The sequence below is a fragment of the Canis lupus genome, chromosome 17 (assembly GCF_048164855.1).
Source record: "Canis lupus baileyi chromosome 17, mCanLup2.hap1, whole genome shotgun sequence".
NCBI classification, from domain to species: Eukaryota; Metazoa; Chordata; class Mammalia; order Carnivora; family Canidae; genus Canis; species Canis lupus.
Window position 1 is genome coordinate 51843112 of NC_132854.1, and position 24555 is coordinate 51867666.

General features: G+C 35.6%; 1 protein-coding gene across 4 annotated transcripts in view; it reads right to left on the reverse strand.

The window, feature by feature from the left end:
• The window catches only part of ELF1 (E74 like ETS transcription factor 1), a 106293-nt gene that overhangs the window by 61747 nt on the left and 19991 nt on the right, over window positions 1-24555 (reverse strand). For 3 of the 4 annotated variants that reach the window (XM_072782898.1, XM_072782896.1, XM_072782893.1), the window contains exon 1: window positions 17142-17298. The exons of the other annotated variant lie outside the window; for it this stretch is intronic. The gene's annotated coding sequence lies outside the window, so the exon portion shown is untranslated. Of the gene's footprint in view, window positions 1-17141; window positions 17299-24555 lie in introns of those variants that run through there. 4 annotated transcript variants of the gene reach the window in all.

Below are 24555 nucleotides of genomic sequence, written 5' to 3' on the forward strand. Positions count from 1 at the left end.
CTATCGATATTCTTTTATTTATTTAACAAGCACTCACAGAGACCAATCTGCCAGATTCCGGTGGGTTAAGGGAGGAGGACAGGGAAAAAGCAGTGGCTAAGACGCAGTCTTGCCCTATGAGCCATCACAGTCTACCACCTAAGACAAATGCTGATCGCAATAATATAAATAACATAGCAGGTGCAGAAACAAAGCTTATTCTCCTATGTTATTCCACAATTATTTACTATGTCCCCATCTCTTAAGGTTACAAACAACCTGAGAATAAGACTTACATCAACTTTTTCTATATGTTCTTTATTAACATAATTTAAAAGCATATTACAAGTACGTTGTGTTGAAAGTCAAATTAGGCCACAAGATCAAAGGACACTATATTTTGTTAATAAAAAATATTTACTTACTGTAATTCTCCATTAAAACAATAAAGAATTAGTGTGTTCGTAGGTCTGCTTTAGCATTTCGCAGATTTTTACATGATGTACTCACCTGCTAGAACAAACTGGTGCTGCACTAGGCTTTACTGACTATGGTCAAAGCGACATATATACATGTATTTTCTGACTCAAACACAGAAAAACACAAACACAAAAATACTGCAAACAAATGGGGCAAAAATGGGAAGCCCCACATGTAAAAGAACACTCAACAAGCCTATGAACTATTTTCCACATGTCTAGCCCAAGTCAGTTTTTTTTAAAGGTAGGTTTTAATAAACACAAGAACAACTTCATTGGTTCTTTTGAAACCCCTTAACAAGTGAAATTCATATAAGTTTTTAATTTTTCCTTTAGTCTTCAAACAGCAGATCTGAATCCTTAGATTTGACTGTATTTTTTATTTGATCATTTAAATTGATTTTTAGGGCAGCCCAGGTGGCTCAGCGGTTTAGTGCCAAACTTCAGCCCAGGGCCTGATCCTGGAGGCCTGGGATGGAGTCCTACATCAGGCTCCCTGCATGGGGCCTGATTCTCCCTCTGCCTGCGTCTCTGCCTCTCTCTCTGCCTCTCTCTTTCTCTGTGTCTCTCATGAATAAATAAATTAAAATCATAAATAAATAAATAAATAAATTTGATTTTTTAAAATAATATAGTAATCTACATTAATTTAATTTTTAAAAATAAGATAGTGATCTACATTAATTTTCAGCTGGAAAAAAACTGTTAATACATGAACTTTTAAAAGATATTTTAAAACAGGTCTAAACTAAAATCCTACTTCTAAGAATACTGCTTTGTTGACAATAAGACTAACTTAGAATTCTAGCCCCAAATCACTGAAGTAACAAGACTTAGAACAAGAACAGAGAAAACGGAGAAGCAAGAAGTAGTTAAGGGAATTATTCCTTTTATTCAGTGGAGAAATTAGGAAAATTGTAATGAAGAGCTAGACATTTTCTCCGGATTAATCTAAAGACAAAAGTATAAGATTTCTGATGGTTAGCAATCAGTGATAACGAAGGTATTCTCAGATATATTTTTCAGTGAAACAATATATAATCATCATTTTCACCTATGCTGAAAACACTAATAATTTCATTAAGATACTTTATTTCTATAAACAGCAAAAATAAACAGGGGGAAGGCAGAAGCACGAAAGAAAACTTACAATGAAACTGTTTCTTACAAATAAACCATAAAGAAACACTGTAGTTCTTAATCAGCTTTTTGTTTCTAGAATGAAGAGAACACTTATCAAGCATGTATTTATTCCTCTAAGAAGTATTTATAAGATCTATTTATTATATGCTAGATACTAGGTACACAAAAAATGAAGTAGTTCATCAACTAAAGCAAGAAAAAAAAGTATATAAACAGATAACTACAGAACAATGTAAATAATTAAGTCAACCAAGTGTTAAGGGAATAGCGAGAAAGAGATAAATACCTGTGAGAACCTGAAAAACTTCACAAGGAAGTGACATGTGGGCCATTTCTTTAGGCATAAGCAGCATCTCTTTTTTTCAAAGTAGAGATAATGTGACGGGGAAGCGGGGGGGGTGTGGGGGGGAGGGATATTCCAGGTAGACTAGGCAAAGGTAAACTTCAAAGTCTGAATCACTGAATAATAAGTGAAATAGCAATTTAATGAAAACAAACTTCCCTAAAAGGCCAGAGGACCTTATCAGAAGACACGTATTCAAATCCTAGTTCTTCGATCTACTATATTTTCTTGAGTTTAAGTCAAGCTCTGTGATCTTCCTTTTGTCATCTTAAAGTTGTACCATAAAATGCTTAAAATGTTTTAAAGAATTTGTATATGCCAAAACAAAAATAAATTAATGCTTAAATACTAAAATAAAAAACTAAAATTTTGAGATCAAAATACTAGCTTATTTCACTTCACAGTGAATGTACATCATACATACAAATTTGAAAGCCAATCCTTTATGACCTATAAAAATTTCACAAAACTAAACACATTTTAATTATGTAAAATTTATATTTTCTATGTCAAACATCTAATTGTAATCTTACAATCCACATAATACAAAACAAACCTACAACATACCTAGAATCAACGAGTGACAAAAGTTTAATGAAACAAACTTTATGTTTAACAGGTCTCCCTAATGGGAAATTAAAGTAGCAATTGTACATCTGTGTCTCTGTTCCTCTCATCGTGGTTTAACTGACAGGAAGCAGAAAACAAGATATGGCATACAAATGTCAAGTATTTCCTGCCTTCCCTGCTACATCTTTATGTCTTGTTTTATAAATAGTCCAATAGTTTATGAGAAAATGTATAAAAGTATGGTCAACTATAACATAGGAATGTGAAGAGTGTTTATGAAAACAGCAAATAAGGCTATTTTGAGGTTGGGATCTAAGTTCATTATGCATACAAAAACTCATTATAGTTTTCTGTAAAAGTATTCTTAGAGGAGTAAACATCTTACAAATTCAGACTTAAAAACCACAATGACTGAGTAGAAAAATCAAGTGTCTGAGCAACAGAATAAGCCCTCAAACTGGTTAGATAAATAACATTTGACCACCTGGATAACTGAAAGATAAGTACCACCTTAAAAAAAAATAAAATCAATCTTCAAGCAATCAACTCAAAACAAAGCAGGACAGATAACTTGCCTCTTTGATCTTTGGTCACCATGGTTTGCCAGTACTCTTCCCAGATTATAATTTGTGTCCCCTCTGCCCCTAAACAGTCTCTACTCCTTGCCCACTTCCCTATATATCCAGAACTTGGCTAACATTATTTACTCATTTATGTTCAACTCTCAACTATATACAAACTAAATGAAAGTCTGTTCTCAAAAGGTGAATTCTTACTGCTGTCACTTTAAGCAAACTCCCAATTAACTATAACTAATACGTAGAGATGCTTACTTTCATCATATCTAGCTGCCTTCCAAACTAATAATGCTTAAGTATCGCCTCAATTCATCATTCATATGCCTCATATTCTATAAAATCTTGGGCACAATGCAACCATCTTCTCCATTCATCTTGGTCTATTTTTACTATCTACTACCACAACTACAATTTCACCAGGTTTTAGTGCTATTCCTCTCTAGGTCAATGTTCAATATTTTACTACACATAAGCCCATGTTGAGCTTCCTGTGACCTGTTTCCTAAACAGAACTTAGTATGCACTTAATAGTCAACTTTAAGCATGGTACCATGCTCCTAAAATGAGTAATCTCAAAAATCAAATGTGCTAACAATGATTTGCAACTGTTTGCCCTTGATTCTACCAAGGGCAGGTGTATATTATACTTCCTTTCAGCTTATTCCTGAGACTAACAGGTTATGAATTACAATAATACATAAATTTGTCTCTGATTCACAGATCAAAGGATCAAACAAAACATCTACATTTATAAAATAAATCATCCATTTTTAAATGAAAGTGTTTCAAACAGTTTCTGAAATTAAAACACACATAACATTGCAGCACCTGAGTGACTCAGTTAAACATCTGACTCTTGATTTCAGCTCGGGTCATGATCTCGGGGTCATGATATGGAGCCCCTTGTGGGGCTCCACATTCAGCAGGGAGTCTGCTTGAGATTCTCTCTCCCTTTTCCTCTCTTCCTCTCTAGACTAAATCTTTCAAAAAAATAAAGGCTTTAAAACACACACACATAACATCAATTACTCTAACTTAAGTCTAAAATCTTCCCGTTATTTTTCCTTAGGCTCTAGTATGTATGTAGTATATATGTGTTTTGTGTAGTAGTATTTTAAACTTTACATAAATAGAATCATACCATATATATTATCCCACCATACTTTAACAAGACACAAATTTTTGAATAAACACAAAGATTGGGATGCCTGGGTAGCTCAGTTGTTGAGCGTCTACCTTCGGCTCAGGGTGTGATCCAAGGGTGCTGGGATCGAGTCCTGCACTGGGCTCCCCACAGGAAGCCTGCTACTCCCTCTGCCTCTCTCTCTGTGTCTCTCATGAATAAAGAAAATCACTTAAAAAAAAAACCCACCTAGATTATTTGAAAAGGAATTTTAAACATTAAACATTCTCTAGAATTTAGTGCTCAGAAAAGCATTATTACTGAAGACTAGTTATGGTTATTAGGCTTCCATTATATTAGAAATATCTAAGATCTAGACAGCAGCCTATGTTCAATGATGCCTCTCACGGAAAGTGTTCTTTCTGCAGAACATACATGATTCCTCTTAAGAACACCATGCGTAGAGATCTTAACAAGAAGCCTGGAGGTTTAACCCAAACAGTCTCTTTCTGACTTACCTAAAAGGTGCCACTGACACAGTGATGGTTCCCTTAGCATGATGTTCTAAACTGCAATGAGAAAATCTCTATGTTTGTTTTAGAAACTTTATTTCTTTAATTCACTCTGAAGCTAAGTAATATACAGCAACTCAAAGTTCTCCCAATTAAGAACACAGTAAAAAAAAATGTAAGTCAGAAAATGCCAAATGAGGAAGTGAATCTACAGGAAGAATTGAATTTGAAGGGCTATTTCATCTATTTCTATAAAGCATTTAAAAATGATTGATACCACTGCCAATTCCTTTTTACATTGAAAATTAAACTCAAAGTTACTACATAGAAATCCTTCAGACTGGAAAAGAAGCCAACAACTGCCTTCCTGCCTTTTAATTTTCCTTTCCTTAATCACAAAACCATCAACTAAATGGAAAATGTTGAGTGTTAGAACCAGCACCTTCACTTTCTTCGAGAAACACTTATTTCCTCATTAGAGAGGCACCCAATACAGAAAAATACTGTATAATAAGCTTATATTTAACATAAACTTTCACAAATTTATATTTCTATCATATAATTGTGTAGAAGTACCATCACTTATTTGACCAAGCCCCATTTTTGGACATTTGGACTATTTCTAATGTTATCATATTACAATGATCCTCAAAATGTAATCCTCAGACCCACAGAGGATCCAGAAACCCTTTCAGAGAATTCATGAGGTCAAAACTATTTTCATAAATACTAGGGTACTATTTGCCTTTTCTCACGATGTTCATATTTGTACTAATAGTGCAAAAGCAAAAGTGGATGTGTAAGTTAGTTCCTTAGCATGAATCAGGGCTATGTCACCAAACCATCCTAGTCATTGTATTCTTTACCACTAGGCACTCATATTTAAAAGAAGGCAGTTTCACTTAAGAAGATCCTTGATGAAGAGTAAAACTATTTATTTTCTTAAATTTCAACCATTAAATACATGCCTTTTTAACACTATGAATGATAAAATGGGAAGTACATAAAACATACTTCCGTGGAATTCTAAAAAAGAATAGTTGTCTTGACAAAAACCACTAGTTATTTGTTTTGTTTTTTTTTTTTTAAAGTAGGCTCCATGCCCGATGTGGGGCTTGAACTCATGATCCTGAGATTGAGAGTCATGTGCTCTACCAGCTGAGCCATCCAGGCACCCCACTAATTACTTGTGAGCTAAATTAGCTTTTTTCATTTTCAAAAACACCATTTTTACTTCAAAGAACTACCTATTATTCATAACTGGATATTTGGCAGACATGTTCCTAAAAATGAATAAAATGACCCTGTCACTTCAAGGAAAAACAACTAACAGCATTTGTCACCAATGATAAAATGTGAGCTTTCAACTGAAAATCACAATTTTAGAAAACTTACGTGCACTACTTTGGGCTTATTAGCTTTCTAATACTTAAAAGACTTTTTGATAAGACTGATATAATACTAAAAAATGTGATTTTTAAAAATATTATATCAACATTTGGAATACTCAGATGACCAATGAGTGATGTTACAAAATCTTGCTCAGGAAAACATTAATTCATCAAAGTATAAGACAGATGAATGGATTTTAGCATTACTGAGGACAAAAAGTTCATTGATAGAGTTTCAGAATCCCTTTGCACTAACCTTTAAGAAACCAGAATTTGGGGTGCTGGGTAGCTCAGTTGGTTGAGTGTCCACCTTTGGTGTGGGTCATGATCTGGGAGTGCTGGGATGGAGTCTCACATTGTGCTCCCTGCTCAGTGTGGAGTCTGCTTCTCCCTCTGCCCCCCCGCCCCCGCTTGTATTCTCTCTCTCTATCATAAATAAATAAAAATCTTAAAAAAAAAAAAAAGAAATTAGCATTTGTTGAGTTTTGGTGTATAGTATCAAAGAAAAAAAAATCCACAATTATCTAAAGTGGCTATTAAAATACATCTCCCTTTTCCAACTAGACACCTGTATTAGGCTAAATTTTCTTCATATTCTTCAACCAAAGCAACACATTGCAACAGATTGAATGCAGAAGCAGATATGAAAATCTAGCTATCTTCCTTTATACCAAAGATTAAGTAAAGATTTGCACTCCTTTTGATACAGTTTTTGAAAACAGTTGTCAGGGTTCCTGGGTGACTCAGTTGGTTAAGTGCCTTCGACTCAGGTCATGATGCCCAGGATCCTGGGATCGAACATCACACTGGGCTCCCTGCTCAGCACGGAGCCTGCTTCTTCCTCTCCCTCTGCCTCTCCACCTCCCTCATACCTTCTCTCATGCTCTTGCTCTCTTATGCGCTCCTGCTCAAATAAGTAAAAAAAATCTTTTTAAAAAAAGAAAAGAAAGTTATACTGATAACTGTAACTCATATAAAAGCTCTTTGGGATCCTCAATCATTTTGAAGAGTATAAAGAAAAATTTTGAGAAGACAGTATAAAAAAAGTTTGTAAACTGCTGTTGCTATTAAGACCAGTGGTTCAAATATCTTCATAGCTTAATCTTTGTTCCCATCCTTAAATTTTCTTTAAAATAGAATCCTACAACAGAGATTATTATTTCAAAAGAGAGGTACACTTTCAAAGCTTTGATATAAGTCAAGTGCTATCCAGAAGGCTTTTCGGTTAATACTGATATCAAAAGAATACATGCAGGCACATTTAATGGTCTTTTCACCATCACACAGTACTTTAATTTTTGTCACTATGACAGGCAAAAAATGTAACTTCATTTAATTTGCATTCCTTTACTAGCAAGCTTAATATTTTAATATTAAATATAATTACTTAAACATAATTATACTAAGTATATATTACATATTTATATAATCACTAATTAATTTTATAATGTACTAAATATAAATATAATAACAATACTCTCCAATTTTTTTTAAAGATTTTATTTATTTGAGAGAGCAAGCAAGAGAGAGCACAAGCAGGGGGAGGGGCAGAGGCAGAGGGAGAAGCAGGCTTCCTGCCAAGCAGAGAGCCCAAAGTGGGGCTTGATCCCAGGATCCTGGAATCGTAACCACTGAAGGCAGATGCCTAACTGATTGAGCCACCCAGGTACCCCAACACTCTCCCCAGTTTTAGTGACTTTTGCTGTTATTTGTGGAAGGAACTTGGAGGGGCACAAATAAATTTATGGTAAAAGTCATCAACTATCTTCATTATTGGGAAAAAAACCTCCAAACTAGTGCTTTTATCTAGTTCTGGTTTAGAACACTCATGTTTTTCAAACTCTGATTTAATTTATGTAAAACTCTGCTTTAGTAGCAACAGGAGAAAAGACTGAATCAAATGCTGTAAGTACCAGTGATCTATTAAATTACCCAATCTTAGGCAAGTTACTTATCATAGTTTCATAAATAAAAATTAAGAATGGAAAAAAAATATGTAAGAATGATATTTAAAATGCTGGTTGCAATCATGCGACATTCTTTTGGTGTCAAGATCCATTTATACTCTTAAAAATTATTGAGGACCACAAAGAGCTTTTGTTTCCATGGGTTATATTTGTCAATATATAAATTCTTTAGAAGGATGGGCTATTACTATTTATTAAATGCCCTTTACAGGAATCTTTTTTCAGAGGAACAGTTTATTGAGAACTCTCCAGGATACATTTTTTTCCTTAGTAAAATAAAGCTGTTAAAAATACAAGTTCTAGTATGCTTTCTTCATCTCAGTATATCACCAGTACTTTGAAGACCACTAATATAATGTATCTGTAACTTTCTCTAATCCTTGTGTATATTAGAACATATTTTAAATGGAATAAGTAAAGCATATGTATATAATTTATAAAGTTTCTATGTTTTGTTCACTGATATATTCTCCAGCATCAAGAATAATGCCTAACAGATAATAAATAATTGTTGAATGAATCAGTAAATTACATAGGCTGAAAAGGAATTTAATTTATTTATTTATTTTTTTTATTTATTTATTTTTTTTTTTTAGGAATTTAATTTAAAAAGTTCAGGAGACCTCTGAACTCCATGACTTATGAGAATCCTTCTAAGTAAAATTCTAGGATTTCTACTTCCATTTGTTCTTCTCTGTCCCTGCCATCCCTGCCACTATACACACACACACACACACACACACACACACACACACACACACACACTGTGGGGAAAATCCTAGAACTAAGAGAGCCAAGAGGTCATTATGAAAGCAAAAACCTGGATTAAGATCTATGTTTTCACTTTTTAAAAAAGACTTTATTTATTTATGTAACAGAGAGAGAATACACACACGGGGAGTGGGAGAGGGAGAAGTAGGCTCCCCATTGAGCAAGGAGCCTAATGTCAGCTGGATCCCAGGATCCCAGATCATGACCTGAGCCTAAGGCAGATGTTTAACTAATTGTTTTAATAGCAATTCCCACAATTATATTACTAAATTTTGGAAATCTTACATAGGGATTCCACATGAAGTTTGTAACAAAAAAAAAAATCACTAAAGATATAAGGATTGCTACCATTATAGTAAGAATTTTAAGGAAGCAAGATGAAAACCATTTATGTCAATAAATCTGGTTAGATGCAAAAGTCTAATTTGGGGTATTAGCTTATCAGAGTTTATCAGTAGTGTCAATTAATACTCTATCAATTGTGTTTTATGAATCTTTCTGTTCAGAAATGTGTGGGGTTTTTTAAAGATTTTTATTTGATAGTGTGCATGTGCACACAGTGCGGGAAGGGGGGGTGCAGAGGGAGGAGAAGACTCCTTACTGAGCACAGAGCCAGATGTAGGGCTTGATTCCCAGTCCAGGGATTATAACCTGAGCTGAAGGGAGCTGCCTAACTAACTAAACCACTCAGGCGCCCCAGAAATGTGTTTTTGAGTAGTATCTGAACATGGGAGGAGTCTAAATACTAAAATATTTCTTACAAACTATAGCTCCAACTTGTTAACGGATCTCAACTGGAAGTTACCCGTCAGAAGTATATCTAGAGCCATCTTATTAGTTATATAGGACAGACACACAGCCATACAACTTAGCTCTCAATCAAGCTAACCTTTCACTGAAACAGGCAGTTGACATTTTTTATGTAGAGTTTACTTATCATTTTTAAAAGTCAACTTCTGCTCCTCATCAAATTAATGTTATTTCTCAGTTATGTATAAATGTTAGGACAAAAATAAACTCCTTACACAGCAAAATTTGTTAGGAAGTAATTCAACCAAAGTGAAAGAAGACATTTACATCATCCAGATTTACACTAATATTTTACCATAATTTGATCCAGATTCTTAAGAAAAAAAGTCACATATAGCTAAAGCCTCCTATATATACCTCTCTAATGTCATTTTACCCCTCCCAACTATTTTAAATTTGATGTTGCCCCCATATTTTTATACCTTTAATATATATGTATCAATAATCATATTGTTTTTATGTACATAACTGGAACTATATTGTATTTATTCTATTAAAAATTTAATCCAAAATTGTTTGAAATAACTCTAGTTAATAAATGACAGACATGGTAAACTATCTAACGGTCAAAATTTTTTTTTAAAGATTTTATTTTTTTATTCACAAGAGACACAGAAAGAGAGAGAGAGAGAAAGGCAGAGGCACAGGTAGAGGGAAAAGCAGGCTCCATGCAGGGAGCCCGACATGGGACTCAATCCCAGGTCTCTAGGATCATGCCCTGGGCTGGAGGCGGTGCTAAACCGCTGAGCCACCTGGGCTGCCCTAATGGTCAAATATTTTATATCTGCAACTTACTCTGAAGTGCATCAATTGCCCATCTGTTTAGGGTCCTTACGAATTTTACCCCCTAGGACAATACACCATAGTAAGATGCTGAATGGGTAAGAAGGCATCAATGGCAGTCATCTGTTCCCAGGAAAGATATTGAAGAACTCTAAATTATCTTAAACTATCCATTCTGTCCACGCTCTTGGTAAACAACTCTCATACCTCAGTGTGATGATACTTCCGCCTTAGAGAACTCTTGCACATATGTTCCATGAACCATATGCAAGAATGTGCCCAGAGTGGAAACAATCTAATGTCATCAACAAGAGAGAGTAAATACATTCTGGTCTAGACAGACAGTGGAATACAATGCAACAATTAAAATTAATTAAGGCAAATCTCAGAGGGTTAAATGAAACAAGTCACTATAGAGTATACATGGTGCTGATTCCATTCACATCAAGTTGAAAGGGGTATAAATTTAAGGAAAAGGTTATCACAAAAGTTGGATAGTAATTATTTTTAAGGAGAAACAAACAGGGGGACTTCTAACATAATGAGCCTACTTCTTAACCTAAGTTGTTGTGTAATAGGTAAACACTCTGTAATCATATTTAAGCTGTATATGTTTTATATATTCTCCTACATGCACATTTCAGCTTTAAAACAAAAAAAAAGAGAATGAATTGACCTCATTACATTACTAAGCTTCCATTTAGTATTTTGATATAAAAAAAGATGCATGTAAACAGTTATTAATTCAACACCTCATATTTATAGTTTTAGTTCCATTGTTCATAGGACTGTTTTCTAAAACTTAAAAAATAACCAATTTTCCTTCATTTAGATTTTTTTAATTACACCATACAACTCTGCACACACATGAACCACTATAAAACCAGGCATCCATCCATCATACAGATAATGAACTTCACTTGACTTTTTAATAAGTCATACTAGCTCTGGCTACCTTGAAGAACTTTTACGATATAGGGCAAAAGATTAGACAAGGATAGAGCCAAGAAAACAAATTTTAAAAACACCACCACCAAAACCCAAAAAAACTTCTCTAAGAAATAGTTGCCTCTGGACAGCAGGTGAGGGGAAAAGGAGGGAGGCTGCTTTTCATCCTTCTAGTCTTTCAGATTTTAAACATAATGTGCATATATCACTTTGTTACCTTTTTAATATAAAAATTCTTAAATAAGTCTCCAAACTCTAGAAGGCATTCATATTGCTTACAGTTGCCTTATTATTTTTTTTAATACTAGCTGTTAATCTCAGGCTGTAAAATATGGAGACAAAAGAGAGCTGACACCTACTACTCAGCAATTACAAGGCAAATGAAAGAGAAGTTCCGAATTTCTACAGGAGTAAGAGAATGAACCTGAAAAGAGACGTTTAGGAAAAGTTTTCTAACTCATAATATTTATAACTGGCAGAGAAGAAATCAAAATGCTTTTGTTTTTTTATTTTATTTATTCATGATAGGCACACAGTGAGAGAGAGAGAGAGAGGTAGAGACATAGGCAGAGGGAGAAGCAGGCTCCATGCACCGGGAGCCCGACGTGGGATTCGATCCCGGGTCTCCAGGATCGCGCCCTGGGCCAAAGGCAGACGCTGCGCCACCCAGGGATCCCTCAAAATGCTTTTGCATAGAAATTTGTACAACCAAAGCTCAGGTGCATAATTTTTTCCTCTCTGCCAACAAAACAAATAGCACACGGGTTATTTTCTTATAAACGGTGAAATACCTCAACAGTTGTAGCACAGATCAAGAGCTACTTTTACTCTAGTATACATACACCATCTGACAAGACACAAGATAGAGGTGACACAAAAAACTTTCTTTTAGTAGGCTCTCATACTAATGGGAAAAAGATTGCTCCAATAGTCGAAAACTGCCCTAATCACTTCAGCTGACTCAGTGATATTACTAATTCAATTTCTACCATCTATATGAAGCAGCTCCTAAGCAGAGGAACAAAATATTCTGACTAAATGATGGAAGCAATAATTATTTTCAGACTATTCAAGTGATGGGACTGTTCTTCTCACCCCTACAAAAGTCTGTGAACACTTATGTTCCATTAGATGGGATGTAATATGAGGTAAAGCCTACAAATATGCAATCAGTGGAGTTAAAGTCCAAAGAAACCTCAAAAAGCATATCCAAGCATCACATGGTATTTAAAAACAAAACAAAACAGGGGCACCTGGGTGGCTCAGTTGGGTAAGCATCTGCCTTTGGCTCAGGTCATGATTCCAGAGTCCCCCAATGGAGCCTACATTCCCACTGGGCTTCCCGCTCAGCGAGGAGCCTGCTTCTCCCTCCCCCTTTGTCCCTCCCCCTGCGCCTTCTCTCCCTTTCACTCACTCTCTCCCAAATAAATTAAATCTTAAAAAAAAAAAAAAAAATTAAAACAGGGGATCCCTGGGTGGCTCAGTGGTTTAACATCTGCCTTTGGCCCAGGGCATGATCCCTCTCTCTCTCTCTCACTCTCTCATGAATAAATAAAATCTTTAAAAAATTTTAAAACAAAACAAAACAAAAAAATGCCTCCTTTCCAGGTTCAAAACAATTGCAAGTAGTAACGGTGTGTTTCCCAGGAGAGGATTTTCAAAGGCTATAAATGCTACCTTAAATCAGGAAAGGGATGTCTTGCCTAGAACCCCAAGGACAAAGGAATGAAGAAAGAAAGGAATGAAGTACCAGCTAGTACTAAAAAAACTAACATTGGGAAAGTGATGGCTCACTGAGATAAGGAAGAGGCTAATTTCACTTGGGAAAAAAATAATTAGCTTAATTATTTACTGTGGTCAAGAGAGTGGTGGGTCTGTGAGTGAGAGGGAAAAAAGCAGAATTAGAGAAGCAGAAAAAAGGAGAGCCACAAAGTTGAAAGACACAGAGCAGCAAAAAGTGTATTAAAGAAAAGAATAACTGGGGTAGGTAGAGAAAGTAAGTTCTAATATTGATAATAAACTACTCCAGTCACTTTCTTTACTTACCAGAGGCTGCAGGCTTTAAAATATCCCTGGTTGCTTAAAAGTCCAAACATTAAACTGCTAAGTAACTGACTGACTGCTCTTCTTAAACCTATACTCTTTTTCTTAAAGTGTGGCCTACAAGCGCTTGCACCACAATCACCTAGGGTAATTATTAAAAATGCTGACTGATAACCCAAACTCTGTGCCTAATGAATCAGAATCTTGGGGTGGGAGCCAGGTGATTCTCCATTACACCAAGGGTTGAAAATTACTGCTTTAAAATATACTACCAGGCAAGTATTCATTTTTTCTTTGAATGGTTATGATGTGCAGATACCAGACAGAGGAAGCTAAGGGCCACATGCCTTTTAAAGACTTGCCACCCCAGGATGCCTGGGTGACTTAGTGGTTGAGCGTCTGCCTTTGGCTCAGGGTATGATCCTGGGATCAAGTCCCACATCGTGCTCCCTGCATGGACATGCCTGCTTCTCCTTCTGCCTATGTCCCTGCCCCACCCCCCACTCTGTGTCTCTCATGAATAAATAAAATCTTAAAAAAAAAAAAAGAAAGAAAGAAAGAAAGACTTGCTACCCCTAACTTTAGCAGAACTTCCCCAACTGAGTAACCAAGGGTTTGATGCAGCAAATCATAACTGTCTGTTCATATGTGCTCAGTATTTTGTCAAAGTTTCAACGAGACAGAAAAATACAACAAAACCTCTCTGATCTCAAAGAGCTTACATTCTTATTGGTGAAGACACTCTTCTTAACACTAAGCAAATGATATTCTTTCTTCAATACTAATAATTTCTCAAAAAAAAAATAGTTTCTCAAGATCCATAGTCTTCCCTATTTTAAGTTTGGGTCATGTTTCACCTCTAGGCAAATAGTCTGAATCTGAATATAACTTCTCATTGGTTTGGTTCCATTCTTATTTCACCCCCATGCTATCTTGCCCTGTTTTCCCGGTAAGAATCTAGGTTTATGAGGAGAGAGCCTGTGTTTTCTAGCTGTTTCTGTGCTGTCATTTGCTTAGGATAATGATGACCACATTGTGGGAGGTCTGATATTGAACTGGGTTAGGGGATTTGGAGATGTAAGAGATTCAACAGTTACAAGCAAAGTACTTTTAAAAAACCAAGTTTCAGACTTAAAGGTAGATCTGAAGTAAATTTTGGCCACTCCAATAAAATACATCAAAAAGTTAACAAAGATTTTGCATGCTCAGAAGATTCAAAAGTGCCTAGTATGTATAGTAAACTCTCAAAGGAGGAGAGAGAAGACACAACAAACAAATGGAATAAGATTACTAATTCTGGAAAGTTTCAGTTCAAGATGGAGTATAGAGTTTAGAAACTTCTAGATTTTGTAAACTCATATGCAAAGTTTAACACACACACTTTAATAGAACAAGGTATCATATTAAACAGTATTTGTCTTCCTAGAAGGACAGGAGATAAAAAGCAGAAATGAATCTGTCTTTGTATCTACAAGGTCAAAGCAAATTCCCAACTCCTTATATTTCCAACTCCCCTAGACCCGTCTTAAACCAGCAACGTCATAAACTATGAAAATGTTCCAATAATGAAAACAAGCAGTGGTGGAAATGAAACAAATGCAACATCTCCTCTCTGATGAATAAAGGAAACTAGTTTGAACACATTTTCAGAATCACTGGTTAATTCATTTGGTTGCATCTTACTACCAAGCAACTTAATTAAGGTTTTTTTTATTCTTAAAGAAACAGAGCCCATTTCAAACAAAGCATCACTTGTTAGTGTGGACTAGCAGGAGCAACTCCAGGGTGGAAGCCCTGCCACTAAGCACTGAGCGACCTTGAGGGAGTCACAAGACCTCTTCGGGCCACTATAGTGTCTTCATCCATACGTCCATACTGTTCATACGAGTGAGGCAGCTGGACGACCTCCAGTCTTTTTCAGTGCTCAAGTTTTTTAAATGGGTAATTCTCAGTTTAATTCTGATGACTCGATCTAAGTTTATATTCCACCTTATGAAAGGAAAAGGAGTGGGAAGACTACTGAGTAAGTTTCTCTGGCCTTCCCTTGCTTCCATGCTTTTTTTCCACCCTTCCCTTCTCCTTTGAAGTTCCACTTCAGTCTCTGTCACATAGGTAAGAGCCTGAAATATATGACCGGTACCTATTTGACTTAAACTAGATCATCCCCTTAATTTTTAAGAAACTAAATTATCCTACTTCTCTTTAATAAATAAAATCTTATTTAGTTATTTGTATGCCCCTAGATTTTTCTCTTATGGGTCACCAGCTATTGAAAACTTAAAGAGAAAAAAAGAAAAAAGGTTTCAATTAGATTTTTCACACAGGCCAGAGGAGAAGTAAACACAGCCTCTACTTACTCAAAGGCTGACTAAACCAGCAAGATGCAGAGACAAAGATGAGAGCAGGCAGCTCAGAGCTGAACTAGTAAAATGTCTGCTATGCCTTTCCTGCAAAACCATAGAAGTGAGACCTGTTCATAGAATAATCCTTTCCCAGAGTCAGAAGTAATAACTGCCTCTATATCCTTCCCTAAAAAAACACTTAGAAAATTAGCAACAGCAAATTCCCTTAAAAAACAGCAAAATATTATATAGTCAATAATACATGACTTTTTGGTTTCCAAAAATTTTATTCATAATCACTGCATGTTCAAATTTTACTTGCATTCAAATTTTAATTTCATAAATAGCTTTCAGAAGTAAAGTACTACTGCACCCAGCTTCTCAGAGGACCTAGAATTTCAAGGCACATCAGAATATACGCTGGCCAGAACTTCATCATTTCAACAATGATAAATATTCCAGGAAGAGACTCCGCAATATTTTCTTTTACACAAAAGGTACTACTTTTTTTTTTCCTTTAAAACAAGCAAATTTTAAGAACAGTGATACAGGAGGAAGGCCAGTACTCTTTTACTTTTTCTTTATACACAAATTGAAATACTTCATGTTCTTTCAGAAGCTAGTCATGCATCTAAGGTTGCTCTTCACAGTAAGTTTCCAGTGTGAATTATACAACTTTATTATTATTTTTCTAATAGTAGATGAACTGTTCTAGTCTTTCTTGTGCTTTAATAACCCCTTTAACTTGTTACCTAAATGATTGCCCATTTTCCTTAAACTTCTATCTCGTTTTCAAAAATGAATGTTTAGTATAATTTCATTAACTTAAGAAAAAAGAAAAGGACAGAACAGTCAATGAGTAACACCTATGAGTGAGTTATCCCCAAACGTCCCTTTAGCCAAAATGCCAAAACAAAACTTGTGTCTCTGAAATTTTTTTCTTAATGCCCGTATCACACACGAATAGTACGGTTTGCTTAACTGTAGCTTTCTGGCTATCCCCACAAGTACAATTCGATTTTTTTAAAACGAAAATTTGACCGAAGTTTGTTTTGTGGTATGAAAAAGAAAGAAAGAAAAATCTCCTTTATTCTCAAGTCACACAGGGAAAGAAAGAAAGAAAAAAAATCATACAAAACATTAAAAAATGCTTTTCCAGGAAGATCTAAAACTTTCCAGAATTTGAATGCTTTGTTTCCCCCCTAGCAGCTAAGCGCAATCAGGCATGTGACTGACTACACACATTTTTTCAGAGTTAAAGAACACATTCAGCCATGTTCTGCGACAGGTAAGAACCACCCTCCGTTTATCAGCTCAGGAAACAGCCAGAAGCAAACACACAAAATCCTAACAAGTTACCTTCAAATATTCTCGTTCTCTTTTTGTCCTTTGGGCTTGAAAATAAAAAGCAATCCGGCAAGTTTTATGCTGTTAAAATGGCTCCTGTAGATTGGGGAAGTGGTGTCTGTGCTTCAGCCTATGAGTCATACATGAAACTAAGTGTTTCTAAGGGAGGCACGCCCATGTTGCTGTGGACCCAATTATCCTGCTGGGTCAAACATGCAAATCTACAGGTAAAAAAAAAAGAGGAGAGGTATAGAAAAAGGAGGGGCATAGAGCCAAGGAGCAAGATCTACCTTGATTAAACCATTATTCAGCTCATGCTAATTACCATAATTTAAAATTAACAACAGAAAAATAGAAATCAGGATCTACAAGGAAACAAAATTAACACCGTATGTTGTTTTAAAAAAATTAAATCTCAACTTTAAAAATTATCTTAATATATCAAGTAAGTAAAACTATGAAAAGAAAAACAGTGTGGGAGGGAATGGAAGAGAGACAGCAAATTTTCTGGCTTTTAATTTAACAATGGACTGGTGAGTCTAACCAGGCTACTCATTAACCCTTACAATGAAAGGGGTATATTGCTGGAAAATGTAATCTAGAAAAGCTAGCAAACTACAGTATCAGATGAGATTTACAAGTTCACTAAATATAAAATCTACTTCCTAATTTTCTAATTCAAAGTTCAGTGGAAAAATAAGTATGAATTAATCTGATTTGTAAAATTTAAACAAATCCAGAGTTAGTAAGGAACCAAAGTATAATACAGCAAAATGATTTTAAACTGCAAGCTTGATAAAGCTCTATTTTAAACAAATTACCAATGCAATCATGGTTCATGATTCTACTACTTAGAAGTGACAGCCACAGTTTTAACTTTCAAACAAAATTATCCACAAATAAAAGCCTACCATGGGCCAGGCACCCTGCTGCACCATACATGGTGATCCTAAGGCTGCCAACGAAAGACATGGACAGTGAAGTTTTGCTCTCCAAGTCCTCATACACCCGACAAGGTGCCCAAGCAGCTGAAATGTTAGTACAACTACTTAAGCCCTGTCCCCTGGGTGAATATTAATTAATTTATTCTAAGTAAGGGCTTAAATTGGTCAAAATGGCTTGAAAGCATTAAGCGCTTTCAAAAGTGCTTTACATGATAAAATGCTACTCACTAGCTAGCCTTCATCTTAATATTTTACAAAAAGTAAATAGGATTTGGCAAGGTTTTCTCCCTTTAATTAATTACTTGGAAGTAATTACTCTGCCTTACTAGAGGCACAGCTGAGAGGACAAGCTGTCACTGACTCAGACGGGGAACTTTACAAACGGCTACAAAACGTAATGATTGTGAACCGACTTTCTGCCCATTAAGTGCCTATTTATTCCATTCTGCTGAACACTGTTTGATTTACCTTTTCACTAAGATAATCCCCATGGTTTAACAAATTATTAATAAAAAATTATGCTAAAAAGAAAAACACATCACTTTTTCTACTGTCAAACGTCATATTCAGTTAGCTTACTTTAGAGCTCATTTATTTAGAATGACTGCTTGGATCCCAAACAAGAAGGTCCTCTGAGCAGTCATAGGAGATGTTCACTGGAAAATTCCCAAGTCGTTTCCCAGTGCTGACATTTATTTTAGACCATATTCATGTAAGCCCAATAATTTAATTATCTTTTAGCTAATTAGAAATAGAAGTTATAAGAGTGAATGAAAGAGGGAATAGTGAAAGGATGATGTCAGAATGAACAAATGAGTAGATAAGAGAAGACTAAAAAAAAAAAAAAAAACAACCTGTAAAACTCCAAATAAATATAACTTTAAAAGTCCTGGGACCTGGAGCCATCTTATAAGGTCAAAAAGTTCTACATGCTCCCTACATATATTGTCAAACAGTAAATGCCTTGAAGTCAGCATTACTATGATAAAGGTCTTTGAAATACAAAGTGAATAAGTATGTCAAATCTTTTAGGAAGTATGGATACATAAAAGGAGAAGCTTCTGCTATTGAGAAAATCCATAAATAAAGTACCTCAATTACCTGATAATGGCAGATATTTGGAAAATAACTTAAGAGAAGTACTTTTGACCACCAGTATGTAGAAGTGAAGTAAGAGACATAAATTGAAAATAGTCACCCTCTTTCAACAGCAACAAATATCTTAGCTGTTCCTAGGGAGATGATTCCAGAGTTGCTATTACAAGAAAGTTCCCCTTTGCTCAGGGGTGTCCCTATAAGCATTGTTTTACTACCCACAGAAATTGGATCCTAGTTATAGTCACAGCCCCAAGAAATCAATTTCCATTAAAAAAAAAAAAAAAAAAAAGGTTGGCAAGCAGTTCAGCAGAGGTTCTAGAGCCAATCTGCTTGGGTGTAAATCCCAGCTCTACAACCTGTTAGCTGTGTGTTCCTGGGCTATATTTAACAATCCTGCAGCCTAACTTTTTTATCTGTGATTTAGGCTAATAGTACCCACCCTCCTCAAAAGAGTATTATGAGCATTAAAACCAGTGTATGTACTACTATGCTTAATAAAGAACTTTCATAACTCAAAAATAAGAAAACAAACTAGTTTTTAAAAGTCAAACGATCTGAATAGACACTTCACCAAAAAGAGATACAGATGGCAAATACGCACAGAAAAAAATCTCAACATCCTTACTCAACAGAAAAATGCAAATTAAAGTCACAATACCACTAGGATAACAAAAACAAACAAACCTGACAATACCACGTGTTGGAGAGGATATAGAGCAACTATAAATCTCATACACTGCTGGTGAGAATGCAAACTGGTACAGCCTATTTGGAAAACATTTTTTTTTTTTTTGTAAAACTAAACATATACTTAGACGATCTGACAGTCTGAATCCTAGATATATGCCCAAGAGAAATGAAAATATAGGTCTACAAAAAAAGTTCTACCCAAGTATTTATGGCAGTTTTAGTCAGAATCACCAAATACAGGATACCCCAATGTCCATAAACTGGAGAATGGTTAAACACATTGTGGTATATCCATACAACGGAATGCTATTAACAATACAAAGGTATGAACTTCTGAAATATAGCTACCACTCCGCATTAGGGAGTGAAAGGAGTCAGACTCAAAATCTGTACTGGAACACTCTGGGAAAAGGCAAAATAAAAAGAATTCCTATCAGTGGTTCCCAGGGCTTAGGGATGAGGGGAGGAAACTGAATACAAAGCGGAACAAGGAAACTGTTTGGGGTGATGGACGTCCCTGTTTGGGGTGATGGGCATATTCTGAATAGTGATTGTGCTATTGGTTCTATAACCTATATATGTTGTCAAAAAACCTACAACTATACATCAAAATAGGACAAACTGTACTGTATATAAACACTTATCTCAATAAAGACCTGACTTTAAAAAGAAATCTAGTTCATGTGTAATACAGTTACTAATATTATACTGGGCACTAAGTTAGCACTTTATATATATTAACTATTATTATGCTTCACAGTAGAAGCACAGAAACAGTAACAGATGGTTCAGGATGAGAAAGTTAAGTCAATCTCTAAACTGTTACATAAATAAAATGTGGCATCTTCAGCTTGTTGATGTATATAATGTACCTATACATATTGTAAATACATTTATTTGTAAAATCAGGAATATACCAAGTCAGGATATACCTTAATATGAAGTACTCATGGCTGCCTGGAGGAATTTTCAGCATTTATATTTGAGCTGACCTAATCCTTTAGGTCAATTGAGTGAAATGAATGCCAACTAAAGCTAAAACACTGTTTATTTCTTTCTTTAAAACAGAACTTATGAAAAGAATTTACTGAGTAAGCGAGGACTCTCTTCTTCCCTTTTATTGTGACTGCTTCTCTTTTAACTCAAATTTGAAAACTTCTAGTGCCTAAGAACATAGAACAGTCTAATGCTTGTATCTAGGAAAGCTGGGCTTAAAAAAAAAAGCATTGCTTTGAATCTGTCCCATCATTCAGGAGCCAACATGCTATTATTACAGGAGATGGAAGAAGCAAAGATCAAACCATTAAAATGATAAATGACCAAAATCACTATTATCTACTACTTAAACATAAAAATACAATTTAAAAGACTGAGATTCAGTGTTATAAATATTTTAGTTGCAAACAATTTTATTGATGTTAACACCTCTCAAAGTATCATCCCAGGTTCTGAAAAACATGCATTTCCAAGTGCGAGCTTAATTGTCAGACAATAGTGAATTCTCTATTACCTATCACTAGAATTTGGTTAAACCAAGGCCTTCCCTCCTTCCTTCCTTCCTTTCTGCACAGATTACTAGGACCTATCTATAAGTAATATTTCCTGGACAAGTGTCGATGTGTTTTAAGAGGCATACCAAAGTTAAAAGGGGCCAGGGCTTTGGATAGTTTTGCTTACTAATGTATTCTTTTCATTTAGACAGGGCCCAGAACACAGCAGAAACTGAGAGACACAAACAATTAACTTTTCTAAAACAGTTTATTGAAGGAAAATTATAGCATATCAGGATTTTACCATACTCTGAAATATTATTTAAAGATGTGATCTGGCCTGTGATTTGATATTGCAGAATTCATGTACCTACCTGTGTTACAAGGTTCAATTGTAGGTATGATTTTGGGTGTTAGACTTTCCTTGATTGTCAAAAATAACCAAGAATTGATTGTACAATTATATTCTTTATGATGCTCCCAGGTAATATGTTGACTGCAATCTCAAATCTCATATAGACATGATATTATATCTACAGTTAAATTTTAAATCAGTATTAAAGACAATGTATCTTTTACTTCAGTGGATTGTGAGAGATGTAGCTACCTCTGAATTACCTAAAGGAGCTTTCATGCCTACTCCAGGAACAGATTCAATAATATGGGTAGCACCCAGGCATAGGAGAACCACTGCTCTGCTGCTCTGTAGCCTAGAATCTAATGGAGTTGGTGGGGTGTCTGGGTGGCTCAGTCGGTTAAGCAGGTGCCTTTGGCTCAGGTCATGATTTTGGGATCCTGGGATGGAGCTCCACATCAGGCTCCCTGTTCAGTGGGAAGTCTGCTTCTCCGTCTCCCTTGTTCCACAGCTCATTCCCTGTCTTTTTCAAATAAATAAATAAAATCTTAAAAAAAAAAAAAGTAGTTAGTGGTGGTCTTCACACAGCAGCTGCTCAAGAGGACACTTGTTATCTTAATCTCTAAATATTGTGGAGAGGAAACCTTCTATTTTTTATATTGAGTTTAGAGTGAAACTTGAAGTCCTCCTTTGCTACTACATCACGCTGTAGAAAAATAGTATCATGACAACATCTTAACTGTCCCTTTCCCTACCTCTGTCTACCTACTTCCAATTCACCTTTCACTCTATCAGAGAAATCTCTCTTAGTAAAAGAACTACCTGAACTCATGTAATTATCACTTGTGTCTGAAAAAGAAACAAACTTTGTTTCCCTAGAAACAAAATAAAAATCTGGACTACCTACCATGGTTTTCAAACTTTCCTGTTAATCAGCCGAATTCTCATAAAAATTTTCAAGGAACTGCAATACAACATATGTTTAAGTCTTGGTTGTTTTAAGAAAGCCTAAACCTATGGATCCAATCCAAACTCATTCTAAAAATAGGGAAAGGAGATCTACAGAGAGAAGGGACTTCCCAATGTCAAGGTAATGACTGACCTGAGGTACTTCTAGGTATCCATTCATTTAACAAATATTTACTGAACACCTACTATGTGTCAGGCACTGTTCTAGTTCCTTGCTATACAGGAGATACACTGTTGATAAATGATCCCTACCGATGTGGTGCTTATATTCTAGCAAGGGAAAATGATAAACATGAACTAAATACAGTGCATGATAATTATAAATAAAAGATATAAATATACAGTATACTAATGATAAGGACAGAGAAGGAAAACACAAGACAGCAAAGACAAAACATATGACATTTTGGACAGACTAACTAGGGAGGATTTACTTTTGCCGTGTCACTTTTGAGTGAAGACCTCTAGTCATGGAGACCTATATTAAGGAAGAACATTTTAGACAGAGAAAGTTTGTACAGAGACTCTAACAGGGAGTTTGCCTGAAATGTTCAAGGAAAGCAAGGAGGGCAATGTGGATCAAGTAGGGAAAGGAGAAGAGTAAGGAAGAAGAATACTAGAAGCTACCAGGGAGCCTCACTGTTTAGAGTTTTCATCATATGAGTCACAAGCTTTGACTGCTGTGTCGAAAAAAGACTGCAATGGGGCAAGGACGGAAGGAGGAGAAGTTAATGCAATAACCCAAAGAAGACGATAATGACTCAGACAAAGGCGGCAGCATAGAAGGAAGATGTGATCAAATTATGGATGTGTTTTTGAGGACTATCCAACAAGATTTCTGAATGAACAGAAAGTAGTTGGTAGAGGAAGAAAGGCTTCAAAACTCCATTTTTTGGTAAGTGCAAGACTATGGTTGCCCAAACTGAGACTGTAAAGATGATGATAGTCTGGGGTGTGGAAATATCAGGAGTTCAGATTTTGTTTTGTTTCCTTTAAGGTTTATTTATTTAGGGGTGCCTGAGTGGCTCAGTCGGTGAAGCATCTGCCTTTGGCTCAGGTCTTGATCCTGGAGTTCTGGGATCGAGCCCCATGTCAGGCTGAGCAGAGAGCCTGTTTTTCCCTTTGCCTCTGCCACTACTGCTTGTGCTCTGTGTCCAATAAGTAAAATATTAAAAAAAAAAAAAGATCTATTTATTTGAGAGAAAGAATGTGTGTGTGTGTGTGTGTGTGTGTATGCTAGCAGGAAGAAACGGAGGGAGAGGAACAGAGGGAGAATCTCAAGTGAGCTCCACTGAGCAGGGAACCCAACTCTGAGATCCATCCCACAAGCCTGAGATCATGACCTCAGCAGAAATCAAGAGTGAGACACTGAACCAACTAAGCCACAAAAGAGCCCTAGGAACTCAGTTAATTTGAGATGTTCATTAGCATTCTGAGTGGAGATGTCAAATTGGATATATTGTCCTGGAGTTGCAGATACAGTCCTAAAACCCAGGGCAGGGGTATGGGCTGGATATATAAATTAGAGTCATTAACATATATATAATATTAATGTGTATATGATATTAAAGCTACAGGTAGAAAACTAACAATGACAGACCCCTGGGACCATTCAATATTTAGAGGTGGGGGGAGATGAGGTAAAGCTAGCAGAGAAGGCTGAGAATGAGTACTCAAAAATGTCACAGGAAAACAAGACAAATATGGTATTACCCTGGAATTTGAGTAAAAGTGTTTCCAAAAGAAGGGATTGAGCAATTGTGCCAAATGCTGAGGGCAGATCAAATAAAATGAGGTCTGAGGGAAAACAAAAAAACAAAAAAGCAACGGCAGATGAATTTAGCAACATGAACATCACTGTGAGTTTTGAAAGAAGAGTT